Source organism: Hordeum vulgare, chromosome 2H, assembly GCF_904849725.1.
Source record: "Hordeum vulgare subsp. vulgare chromosome 2H, MorexV3_pseudomolecules_assembly, whole genome shotgun sequence".
NCBI classification, from domain to species: Eukaryota; Viridiplantae; Streptophyta; class Magnoliopsida; order Poales; family Poaceae; genus Hordeum; species Hordeum vulgare.
In genome coordinates, this window is record NC_058519.1 from 577,297,563 (window position 1) to 577,307,362 (window position 9,800).

At 45.7% G+C, this 9,800-nt stretch overlaps 29 non-coding genes and 2 pseudogenes across 29 annotated transcripts; all 31 read left to right on the forward strand.

Moving 5' to 3' along the window:
• Nucleotides 1–51: 51 nt before the first annotated feature.
• On the forward strand, nucleotides 52–170 carry LOC123436577. The gene has a single exon (XR_006627794.1). It is a non-coding gene; the product is annotated as a 5S ribosomal RNA (ribosomal RNA).
• A 179-nt stretch (nucleotides 171–349) lies between these two features.
• On the forward strand, nucleotides 350–468 carry LOC123436288. Its single transcript, XR_006627519.1, has one exon. It is a non-coding gene; the product is annotated as a 5S ribosomal RNA (ribosomal RNA).
• A 242-nt stretch (nucleotides 469–710) lies between these two features.
• LOC123434540 lies at nucleotides 711–829 on the forward strand. Its single transcript, XR_006625825.1, has one exon. It is a non-coding gene; the product is annotated as a 5S ribosomal RNA (ribosomal RNA).
• A 197-nt stretch (nucleotides 830–1,026) lies between these two features.
• Nucleotides 1,027–1,145, forward strand: LOC123431768. Its single transcript, XR_006623354.1, has one exon. It is a non-coding gene; the product is annotated as a 5S ribosomal RNA (ribosomal RNA).
• Nucleotides 1,146–1,329: 184 nt separating this feature from the next.
• LOC123434541 lies at nucleotides 1,330–1,448 on the forward strand. Its single transcript, XR_006625826.1, has one exon. It is a non-coding gene; the product is annotated as a 5S ribosomal RNA (ribosomal RNA).
• A 174-nt stretch (nucleotides 1,449–1,622) lies between these two features.
• LOC123434542 lies at nucleotides 1,623–1,741 on the forward strand. The gene has a single exon (XR_006625827.1). It is a non-coding gene; the product is annotated as a 5S ribosomal RNA (ribosomal RNA).
• A 197-nt stretch (nucleotides 1,742–1,938) lies between these two features.
• On the forward strand, nucleotides 1,939–2,057 carry LOC123436578. The gene has a single exon (XR_006627795.1). It is a non-coding gene; the product is annotated as a 5S ribosomal RNA (ribosomal RNA).
• A 179-nt stretch (nucleotides 2,058–2,236) lies between these two features.
• Nucleotides 2,237–2,355, forward strand: LOC123436289. The gene has a single exon (XR_006627520.1). It is a non-coding gene; the product is annotated as a 5S ribosomal RNA (ribosomal RNA).
• Nucleotides 2,356–2,600: 245 nt separating this feature from the next.
• Nucleotides 2,601–2,719, forward strand: LOC123434544. Its single transcript, XR_006625828.1, has one exon. It is a non-coding gene; the product is annotated as a 5S ribosomal RNA (ribosomal RNA).
• Nucleotides 2,720–2,916: 197 nt separating this feature from the next.
• LOC123431769 lies at nucleotides 2,917–3,035 on the forward strand. The gene has a single exon (XR_006623355.1). It is a non-coding gene; the product is annotated as a 5S ribosomal RNA (ribosomal RNA).
• Nucleotides 3,036–3,219: 184 nt separating this feature from the next.
• Nucleotides 3,220–3,338, forward strand: LOC123434546. The gene has a single exon (XR_006625830.1). It is a non-coding gene; the product is annotated as a 5S ribosomal RNA (ribosomal RNA).
• Nucleotides 3,339–3,509: 171 nt separating this feature from the next.
• LOC123434547 lies at nucleotides 3,510–3,628 on the forward strand. The gene has a single exon (XR_006625831.1). It is a non-coding gene; the product is annotated as a 5S ribosomal RNA (ribosomal RNA).
• Nucleotides 3,629–3,807: 179 nt separating this feature from the next.
• Nucleotides 3,808–3,926, forward strand: LOC123436291. Its single transcript, XR_006627521.1, has one exon. It is a non-coding gene; the product is annotated as a 5S ribosomal RNA (ribosomal RNA).
• Nucleotides 3,927–4,174: 248 nt separating this feature from the next.
• Nucleotides 4,175–4,293, forward strand: LOC123434548. The gene has a single exon (XR_006625832.1). It is a non-coding gene; the product is annotated as a 5S ribosomal RNA (ribosomal RNA).
• A 197-nt stretch (nucleotides 4,294–4,490) lies between these two features.
• On the forward strand, nucleotides 4,491–4,609 carry LOC123433914. Its single transcript, XR_006625211.1, has one exon. It is a non-coding gene; the product is annotated as a 5S ribosomal RNA (ribosomal RNA).
• A 182-nt stretch (nucleotides 4,610–4,791) lies between these two features.
• On the forward strand, nucleotides 4,792–4,910 carry LOC123436702. Its single transcript, XR_006627915.1, has one exon. It is a non-coding gene; the product is annotated as a 5S ribosomal RNA (ribosomal RNA).
• A 200-nt stretch (nucleotides 4,911–5,110) lies between these two features.
• On the forward strand, nucleotides 5,111–5,229 carry LOC123436766. The gene has a single exon (XR_006627978.1). It is a non-coding gene; the product is annotated as a 5S ribosomal RNA (ribosomal RNA).
• Nucleotides 5,230–5,414: 185 nt separating this feature from the next.
• Nucleotides 5,415–5,533, forward strand: LOC123433070. The gene has a single exon (XR_006624626.1). It is a non-coding gene; the product is annotated as a 5S ribosomal RNA (ribosomal RNA).
• Nucleotides 5,534–5,726: 193 nt separating this feature from the next.
• LOC123438726 lies at nucleotides 5,727–5,845 on the forward strand. Its single transcript, XR_006629851.1, has one exon. It is a non-coding gene; the product is annotated as a 5S ribosomal RNA (ribosomal RNA).
• Nucleotides 5,846–6,042: 197 nt separating this feature from the next.
• On the forward strand, nucleotides 6,043–6,161 carry LOC123434549. The gene has a single exon (XR_006625833.1). It is a non-coding gene; the product is annotated as a 5S ribosomal RNA (ribosomal RNA).
• Nucleotides 6,162–6,373: 212 nt separating this feature from the next.
• On the forward strand, nucleotides 6,374–6,492 carry LOC123437839. The gene has a single exon (XR_006629007.1). It is a non-coding gene; the product is annotated as a 5S ribosomal RNA (ribosomal RNA).
• A 194-nt stretch (nucleotides 6,493–6,686) lies between these two features.
• On the forward strand, nucleotides 6,687–6,804 carry LOC123438866. Its single transcript, XR_006629982.1, has one exon. It is a non-coding gene; the product is annotated as a 5S ribosomal RNA (ribosomal RNA).
• A 181-nt stretch (nucleotides 6,805–6,985) lies between these two features.
• On the forward strand, nucleotides 6,986–7,104 carry LOC123431910. The gene has a single exon (XR_006623514.1). It is a non-coding gene; the product is annotated as a 5S ribosomal RNA (ribosomal RNA).
• A 182-nt stretch (nucleotides 7,105–7,286) lies between these two features.
• On the forward strand, nucleotides 7,287–7,405 carry LOC123438661. The gene has a single exon (XR_006629792.1). It is a non-coding gene; the product is annotated as a 5S ribosomal RNA (ribosomal RNA).
• Nucleotides 7,406–7,605: 200 nt separating this feature from the next.
• LOC123433356 lies at nucleotides 7,606–7,738 on the forward strand (annotated as a pseudogene).
• A 221-nt stretch (nucleotides 7,739–7,959) lies between these two features.
• Nucleotides 7,960–8,078, forward strand: LOC123435054. Its single transcript, XR_006626316.1, has one exon. It is a non-coding gene; the product is annotated as a 5S ribosomal RNA (ribosomal RNA).
• A 188-nt stretch (nucleotides 8,079–8,266) lies between these two features.
• LOC123431782 lies at nucleotides 8,267–8,385 on the forward strand. The gene has a single exon (XR_006623367.1). It is a non-coding gene; the product is annotated as a 5S ribosomal RNA (ribosomal RNA).
• A 203-nt stretch (nucleotides 8,386–8,588) lies between these two features.
• LOC123438389 lies at nucleotides 8,589–8,707 on the forward strand. The gene has a single exon (XR_006629533.1). It is a non-coding gene; the product is annotated as a 5S ribosomal RNA (ribosomal RNA).
• Nucleotides 8,708–8,889: 182 nt separating this feature from the next.
• On the forward strand, nucleotides 8,890–9,008 carry LOC123435924. Its single transcript, XR_006627168.1, has one exon. It is a non-coding gene; the product is annotated as a 5S ribosomal RNA (ribosomal RNA).
• Nucleotides 9,009–9,199: 191 nt separating this feature from the next.
• Nucleotides 9,200–9,317, forward strand: LOC123433444 (annotated as a pseudogene).
• Nucleotides 9,318–9,508: 191 nt separating this feature from the next.
• LOC123435925 lies at nucleotides 9,509–9,627 on the forward strand. The gene has a single exon (XR_006627169.1). It is a non-coding gene; the product is annotated as a 5S ribosomal RNA (ribosomal RNA).
• Nucleotides 9,628–9,800: the final 173 nt, after the last annotated feature.

Below are 9,800 nucleotides of genomic sequence, written 5' to 3' on the forward strand. Positions count from 1 at the left end.
TAGTAGTAGTAGTAGGGGCAAGCATAAGGAACAAATAGATAGTTGCATGTCGGATGCGATCATACCAGCACTAAAGCACCGGATCCCATCAGAACTTCGAAGTTAAGCGTGCTTGGGCGAGAGTAGTACTAGGATGGGTGACCTCCTGGGAAGTCCTCGTGTTGCATTCCCCTTTTTAAATATATTTTTGCGCCACGTGACAAGGATGACGCGGGACCGTGATCTATATGACCTCATTTTCTTATTTTTGACGATTACTGTGTGACTTTTCCCACCGCGCTTGACACCCAACGACTAGTAGTAGTAGTAGTAGGGGCAAGCATAAGGAACAAATAGATAGTTGCTTGTCGGATGCGATCATACCAGCACTAAAGCACCGGATCCCATCAGAACTCCGAAGTTAAGCGTGCTTGGGCGAGAGTAGTACTAGGATGGGTGACCTCCTCGGAAGTCCTCGTGTTGCATTCCCCTTTTTAAATATATTTTTGCGCCACGTGACAAGGATGACGCGGGAACGTGATCTATATGACCTCATTTTCTTATTTTTGACGATAACTGTGTGACTTTTCCCACCGCGCTTGACACCCAACGACTAGTAGTAGTAGTAGTAGTAGTAGTAGTAATAGTAGTAGTAGTAGTAGTAGTAGTAGTAGTAGTAGTAGTAGTAGTACTAGGGGCAAGCATAAGAAACAAATAGATAGTTGCATGTCGGATGCGATCATACCAGCACTAAAGCACCGGATCCCATCAGAACTCCGAAGTTAAGCGTGCTTGGGCGAGAGTAGTACTAGGATGGGTGACCTCCTGGGAAGTCCTCGTGTTGCATTCCCCTTTTTAAATATATTTTTGCGCCACGTGACAAGGATGACGCGGGAACGTGATCTATATGACCTCATTTTCTTATTTTTGACGATTACTGTGTGACTTTTCCCACCGCGCTTGACACCCAACGACTAGTAGTAGTAGTAGTAGTAGTAGTAGTAGTAGTAGGGGCAAGCATAAGGAACAAATAGATAGTTGCATGTCGGATGCGATCATACCAGCACTAAAGCACCGGATCCCATCAAAACTCCGAAGTTAAGCGTGCTTGGGTGAGAGTAGTACTAGGATGGGTGACCTCCTGGGAAGTCCTCGTGTTGCATTCCCCTTTTTAAATATATTTTTGCGCCACGTGACAAGGATGACGCGGGAGCGTGATCTATATGACCTCATTTTCTTATTTTTGACGATTACTGTGTGACTTTCCCACCGCGCTTGACACCCAACGACTAGTAGTAGTAGTAGTAGTAGTAGGGGCAAGCATAAGGAACAAATAGATAGTTGCATGTCGGATGCGATCATACCAGCACTAAAGCACCGGATCCCATCAGAACTCCGAAGTTAAGCGTGCTTGGGCGAGAGTAGTACTAGGATGGGTGACCTCCTGGGAAGTCCTCGTGTTGCATTCCCCTTTTAAATATATTTTTGCGCCACGTGACAAGGATGACGCGGGAGCGTGATCTATATGACCTCATTTTCTTATTTTTGACGATTACTGTGTGACTTTTCCCACCGCGCTTGACAACTAGTAGTAGTAGTAGTAGTAGGGGCAAGCATAAGGAACAAATAGATAGTTGCATGTCGGATGCGATCATACCAGCACTAAAGCACCGGATCCCATCAGAACTCCGAAGTTAAGCGTGCTTGGGCGAGAGTAGTACTAGGATGGGTGACCTCCTGGGAAGTCCTCGTGTTGCATTCCCCTTTTTAAATATATTTTTGCGCCACGTGACAAGGATGACGCGGGAGCGTGATCTATATGACCTCATTTTCTTATTTTTAACGATTACTGTGTGACTTTTCCCACCGCGCTTGACACCCAACGACTAGTAGTAGTAGTAGTAGTAGTAGTAGTAGTAGTAGGGGCAAGCATAAGGAACAAATAGATAGTTGCATGTCGGATGCGATCATACCAGCACTAAAGCACCGGATCCCATCAGAACTTCGAAGTTAAGCGTGCTTGGGCGAGAGTAGTACTAGGATGGGTGACCTCCTGGGAAGTCCTCGTGTTGCATTCCCCTTTTTAAATATATTTTTGCGCCACGTGACAAGGATGACGCGGGACCGTGATCTATATGACCTCATTTTCTTATTTTTGACGATTACTGTGTGACTTTTCCCACCGCGCTTGACACCCAACGACTAGTAGTAGTAGTAGTAGGGGCAAGCATAAGGAACAAATAGATAGTTGCTTGTCGGATGCGATCATACCAGCACTAAAGCACCGGATCCCATCAGAACTCCGAAGTTAAGCGTGCTTGGGCGAGAGTAGTACTAGGATGGGTGACCTCCTCGGAAGTCCTCGTGTTGCATTCCCCTTTTTAAATATATTTTTGCGCCACGTGACAAGGATGACGCGGGAACGTGATCTATATGACCTCATTTTCTTATTTTTGACGATAACTGTGTGACTTTTCCCACCGCGCTTGACACCCAACGACTAGTAGTAGTAGTAGTAGTAGTAGTAGTAATAGTAGTAGTAGTAGTAGTAGTAGTAGTAGTAGTAGTAGTAGTAGTAGTACTAGGGGCAAGCATAAGAAACAAATAGATAGTTGCATGTCGGATGCGATCATACCAGCACTAAAGCACCGGATCCCATCAGAACTCCGAAGTTAAGCGTGCTTGGGCGAGAGTAGTACTAGGATGGGTGACCTCCTGGGAAGTCCTCGTGTTGCATTCCCCTTTTTAAATATATTTTTGCGCCACGTGACAAGGATGACGCGGGAACGTGATCTATATGACCTCATTTTCTTATTTTTGACGATTACTGTGTGACTTTTCCCACCGCGCTTGACACCCAACGACTAGTAGTAGTAGTAGTAGTAGTAGTAGTAGTAGTAGGGGCAAGCATAAGGAACAAATAGATAGTTGCATGTCGGATGCGATCATACCAGCACTAAAGCACCGGATCCCATCAAAACTCCGAAGTTAAGCGTGCTTGGGTGAGAGTAGTACTAGGATGGGTGACCTCCTGGGAAGTCCTCGTGTTGCATTCCCCTTTTTAAATATATTTTTGCGCCACGTGACAAGGATGACGCGGGAGCGTGATCTATATGACCTCATTTTCTTATTTTTGACGATTACTGTGTGACTTTCCCACCGCGCTTGACACCCAACGACTAGTAGTAGTAGTAGTAGTAGTAGGGGCAAGCATAAGGAACAAATAGATAGTTGCATGTCGGATGCGATCATACCAGCACTAAAGCACCGGATCCCATCAGAACTCCGAAGTTAAGCGTGCTTGGGCGAGAGTAGTACTAGGATGGGTGACCTCCTGGGAAGTCCTCGTGTTGCATTCCCCTTTTAAATATATTTTTGCGCCACGTGACAAGGATGACGCGGGAGCGTGATCTATATGACCTCATTTTCTTATTTTTGACGATTACTGTGTGACTTTTCCCACCGCGCTTGACAACTAGTAGTAGTAGTAGTAGGGGCAAGCATAAGGAACAAATAGATAGTTGCATGTCGGATGCGATCATACCAGCACTAAAGCACCGGATCCCATCAGAACTCCGAAGTTAAGCGTGCTTGGGCGAGAGTAGTACTAGGATGGGTGACCTCCTGGGAAGTCCTCGTGTTGCATTCCCCTTTTTAAATATATTTTTGCGCCACGTGACAAGGATGACGCGGGACCGTGATCTATATGACCTCATTTTCTTATTTTTGACGATTAGTGTGTGACTTTTCCCACCGCGCTTGACACCCAACGACTAGTAGTAGTAGTAGTAGGGGCAAGCATAAGGAACAAATAGATAGTTGCTTGTCGGATGCGATCATACCAGCACTAAAGCACCGGATCCCATCAGAACTCCGAAGTTAAGCGTGCTTGGGCGAGAGTAGTACTAGGATGGGTGACCTCCTCGGAAGTCCTCGTGTTGCATTCCCCTTTTTAAATATATTTTTGCGCCACGTGACAAGGATGACGCGGGAACGTGATCTATATGACCTCATTTTCTTATTTTTGACGATAACTGTGTGACTTTTCCCACCGCGCTTGACACCCAACGACTAGTAGTAGTAGTAGTAGTAGTAGTAGTAGTAATAGTAGTAGTAGTAGTAGTAGTAGTAGTAGTAGTAGTAGTAGTAGTAGTAGTAGGGGCAAGCATAAGAAACAAATAGATAGTTGCATGTCGGATGCGATCATACCAGCACTAAAGCACCGGATCCCATCAGAACTCCGAAGTTAAGCGTGCTTGGGCGAGAGTAGTACTAGGATGGGTGACCTCCTGGGAAGTCCTCGTGTTGCATTCCCCTTTTTAAATATATTTTTGCGCCACGTGACAAGGATGACGCGGGAACGTGATCTATATGACCTCATTTTCTTATTTTTGACGATTACTGTGTGACTTTTCCCACCGCGCTTGACACCCAACGACTAGTAGTAGTAGTAGTAGTAGTAGTAGTAGTAGTAGGGGCAAGCATAAGGAACAAATAGATAGTTGCATGTGGGATGCGATCATACCAGCACTAAAGCACCGGATCCCATCAGAACTCCGAAGTTAAGCGTGCTTGGGCGAGGGTAGTACTAGGATGGGTGACCTCCTGGGAAGTCCTCGTGTTGCATTCCCCTTTTTAAATATATTTTTGCGCCACGTGACAAGGATGACGCGGGACCGTGATCTATATGACCTCATTTTCTTATTTTTGACGATTACTGTGTGACTTTTCCCACCGCGCTTGACACCCAACGACTAGTAGTAGTAGTAGTAGTAGGGGCAAGCATAAGGAACAAATAGATAGTTGCATGTCGGATGCGATCATACCAGCACTAAAGCACGGGATCCCATCAGAACTCCGAAGTTAAGCGTGCTTGGGCGAGAGTAGTACTAGGATGGGTGACCTCCTGGGAAGTCCTCGTGTTGCATTCCCCGTTTTAAATATATTTTTGCGCCACGTGACAAGGATGACGCGGGAACGTGATCTATATGACCTCATTTTCTTATTTTTGACGATTACTGTGTGACTTTTCCCACCGCGCTTGACACCCAACGCCTAGTAGTAGTAGTAGTAGTAGTAGTAGTACTAGTAGTAGGGGCAAGCATAAGGAACATATAGATAGTTGCATGTCGGATGTGATCATACCAGCACTAAAGCACTGGATCCCATCAGAACTCCGAAGTTAAGCGTGCTTGGGCGAGAGTAGTACTAGGATGGGTGACCTCCTGGGAAGTCCTCGTGTTGCATTCCCCTTTTTAAATATATTTTTGCGCCACGTGACAAGGATGACGCGGGAGCGTGATCTATATGACCTCATTTTCTTATTTTTGACGATTACTGTGTGACTTTTCTCACCGCGCTTGACACCCAACGACTAGTAGTAGTAGTAGTAGTAGTAGGGGCAAGCATAAGGAACAAATAGATAGTTGCATGTCGGATGCGATCATACCAGCACTAAAGCACCATATCCCATCAGAACTCCGAAGTTAAGCGTGCTTGGGCGATAGTAGTACTAGGATGGGTGACCTCCTGGGAAGTCCTCGTGTTGCATTCCCCTTTTTAAATATATTTTTGCGCCAGTGACAAGGATGACGCGGGAGCGTGATCTATATGACCTCATTTTCTTATTTTTGACGATTACTGTGTGACTTTTCCCACCGCGCTTGACACCCAACGACTAGTAGTAGTAGTAGTAGTAGTAGTAGTAGTAGGGGCAAGCATAAGGAACAAATAGATCGTTGCATGTCGGATGCGATCATACCAGCACTAAAGCACCGGATCCCATCAGAACTCCGAAGTTAAGCGTGCTTGGGCGATAGTAGTACTAGGATGGGTGACCTCCTGGGAAGTCCTTGTGTTGCATTCCCCTTTTTAAATATATTTTTGCGCCACGTGACAAGGATGACGCGGGAGCGTGATCTATATGACCTCATTTTCTTATTTTTGACGATTACTGTGTGACTTTTCCCACCGCGCTTGACACCCAACGACTAGTAGTAGTAGTAGTAGTAGTAGTAGTAGTAGTAGGGGCAAGCATAAGGAACAAATAGATAGTTGCATGTCGGATGCGATCATACCAGCACTAAAGCACCGGATCCCATCAGAACTCCGAAGTTAAGCGTGCTTGGGCGAGAGTAGTACTAGGATGGGTGACCTCCTGGGAAGTCCTCGTGTTGCATTCCCCTTTTTAAATATATTTTTGCGCCACGTGACAAGGATGACGCGGGAGCGTGATCTATATGACCTCATTTTCTTATTTTTGACGATTACTGTGTGACTTTTCCCACCGCGCTTGACACCCAACGACTAGTAGTAGTAGTAGTAGTAGTAGTAGTAGTAGTAGTAGTAGTAGTAATAGGGGCAAGCATAAGGAACAAATAGATAGTTGCATGTCGGATGCGATCATACCAGCACTAAAGCACCGGATCCCATCAGAACTCCGAAGTTAAGCGTGCTTGGGCGATAGTAGTACTAGGATGGGTGACCTCCTGGGAAGTCCTCGTGTTGCATTCCGCTTTTTAAATATATTTTTGCGCCACGTGACAAGGATGACGCGGGACCGTGATCTATATGACCTCATTTTCTTATTTTTGACGATTACTGTGTGACTTTTCCCACCGCGCTTGACACCCAACGACTAGTAGTAGTAGTAGTAGTAGTAGTAGTAGTAGGGGCAAGCATAAGGAACAAATAGATAGTTGCATGTCGGATGCGATCATACCAGCACTAAAGCACCGGATCCCATCAGAACTCCGAAGTTAAGCGTGCTTGGGCGAGAGTAGTACTAGGATGGGGACCTCCTGGGAAGTCCTCGTGTTGCATTCCCCTTTTAAATATATTTTTGCGCCACGTGACAAGGATGACGCGGGAGCGTGATCTATATGACCTCATTTTCTTATTTTTGACGATTATTGTGTGACTTTTCCCACCGCGCTTGACACCCAACGACTAGTAGTAGTAGTAGTAGTAGGGGCAAGCATAAGGAACAAATAGATAGTTGCATGTCGGATGCGATCATACCAGCACTAAAGCACCATATCCCATCAGAACTTCGAAGTTAAGCGTGCTTGGGCGAGAGTAGTACTAGGATGGGTGACCTCCTGGGAAGTCCTCGTGTTGCATTCCCCTTTTTAAATGTATTTTTGCGCCACGTGACAAGGATGATGCGGGACCGTGATCTATATGACCTCATTTTCTTATTTTTGACGATTACTGTGTGACTTTTCCCACCGCGCTTGACACCCAACGACTAGTAGTAGTAGTAGTAGTAGGGGCAAGCATAAGGAACAAATAGATAGTTGCATGTCGGATGCGATCATACCAGCACTAAAGCACCGGATCCCATCAGAACTCCGAAGTTAAGCGTGCTTGGTCGAGAGTAGTACTAGGATGGGTGACCTCCTGGGAAGTCCTCGTGTTGCCTTCCGCTTTTTAAATATATTTTTGCGCCACGTGACAAGGATGACGCGGGACCGTGATCTATATGACCTCATTTTCTTATTTTTGACGATTACTGTGTGACTTTTCCCACCGCGCTTGACACCCAACGACTAGTAGTAGTAGTAGTAGTAGTAGTAGTAGTAGTAGTAGGGGCAAGCATAAGGAACAAATAGATAGTTGCATGTCGGATGCGATCATACCAGCACTAAAGCACCGGATCCCATCAGAACTCCGAAGTTAAGCGTGCTTGGGCGAGAGTAGTACTAGGAGAGTAGTACTAGGATGGGTGACCTCCTGGGAAGTCCTCGTGTTGCATTCCCCTTTTTAAATATATTTTTGCGCCACGTGACAAGGATGACGCGGGAACGTGATCTATATGACCTTATTTTCTTATTTTTGACGATTACTGTGTGACTTTTCCCACCGCGCTTGACACCCAACGACTAGTAGTAGTAGTAGTAGTAGTAGTAGTAGTAGTAGTAGTAGTAGTAGTAGTAGTAGTAGGGGCAAGCATAAGGAACAAATAGATAGTTGCATGTCGGATGCGATCATACCAGCACTAAAGCACCGGATCCCATTAGAACTCCGAAGTTAAGCGTGCTTGGGCGAGAGTAGTACTAGGATGGGTGACCTCCTGGGAAGTCCTCGTGTTGCATTCCCCTTTTTAAATATATTTTTGCGCCACGTGACAAGGATGACGCGGGAGCGTGATCTATATGACCTCATTTTCTTATTTTTGACGATTACTGTGTGACTTTTCCCACCGCGCTTGACACCCAACGACTAGTAGTAGTAGTAGTAGTAGTAGTAGGGGCAAGCATAAGGAACAAATAGATAGTTGCATGTCGCATGCGATCATACCAGCACTAAAGCACCGGATCCCATCAGAACTCCGAAGTTAAGCGTGCTTGGGCAAGAGTAGTACTAGGATGGGTGACCTCCTGGAAAGTCCTCGTGTTGCATTCCCCTTTTTAAATATATTTTTGCGCCACGTGACAAGGATGACACGGGAGCGTGATCTATATGACCTCATTTTCTTATTTTTGACGATTACTGTGTGACTTTTCCCACCGCGCTTGACACCCAACGACTAGTAGTAGTAGTAGTAGTAGTAGTAGTAGTAGTAGTAGTAGGGGCAAGCATAAGGAACAAATAGATAGTTGCATGTCGGATGCGATCATACCAGCACTAAAGCACCGGATCCCATCAGAACTTCAAAGTTAAGCGTGCTTGGGCGAGAGTAGTACTAGGATGGGTGACCTCCTGGGAAGTCCTCGTGTTGCATTCCCCTTTTTAAATATATTTTTGCGCCACGTGACAAGGATGACGCGGGAGCGTGATCTATATGACCTCATTTTCTTATTTTTGACGATTACTGTGTGACTTTTCCCACCGCGCTTGACACCCAACGACTAGTAGTAGTAGTAGTAGTAGGGGCAAGCATAAGGAACAAATAGATAGTTGCATGTCGGATGCGATCATACCAGCACTAAAGCACCGGATTCCATCAGAACTCCGAAGTTAAGCGTGCTTGGGCGAGAGTAGTACTAGGATGGGTGACCTCCTGGGAAGTCCTCGTGTTGCATTCCCCTTTTTAAATATATTTTTGCGCCACGTGACAAGGATGACGCGGGAGCGTGATCTATATGACCTCATTTTCTTATTTTTGACGATTACTGTGTGACTTTTCCCACCGCGCTTGACACCCAACGACTAGTAGTAGTAGTAGTAGTAGTAGTAGTAGGGGCAAGCATAAGGAACAAATAGATAGTTGCATGTCGGATGCGATCATACAACCACTAAAGCACCGGATCCCATCAGAACTTCAAATTAAGCGTGCTTGGGCGAGAGTAGTACTAGGATGGGTGACCTCCTCGGAAGTCCTCGTGTTGCATTCCCCTTTTTAAATATATTTTTGCGCCACGTGACAAGGATGACGCGGGAGCGTGATCTATATGACCTCATTTTCTTATTTTTGACGATTACTGTGTGACTTTTCCCACCGCGCTTGACACCCAACGACTAGTAGTAGTAGTAGTAGTAGTAGTAGTAGGGGCAAGCATAAGGAACAAATAGATAGTTGCATGTCGGATGCGATCATACCAGCACTAAAGCACCGGATTCCATCAGAACTCCGAAGTTAAGCGTGCTTGGGCGAGAGTAGTACTAGGATGGGTGACCTCCTGGGAAGTCCTCGTGTTGCATTCCCCTTTTTAAATATATTTTTGCGCCACGTGACAAGGATGACGCGGGAGCGTGATCTATATGACCTCATTTTCTTATTTTTGACGATTACTGTGTGACTTTTCCCACCGTGCTTGACACCCAACGACTAGTAGTAGTAGTAGTAGTAGTAGTAGTAGGGGCAAGCATAAGGAACA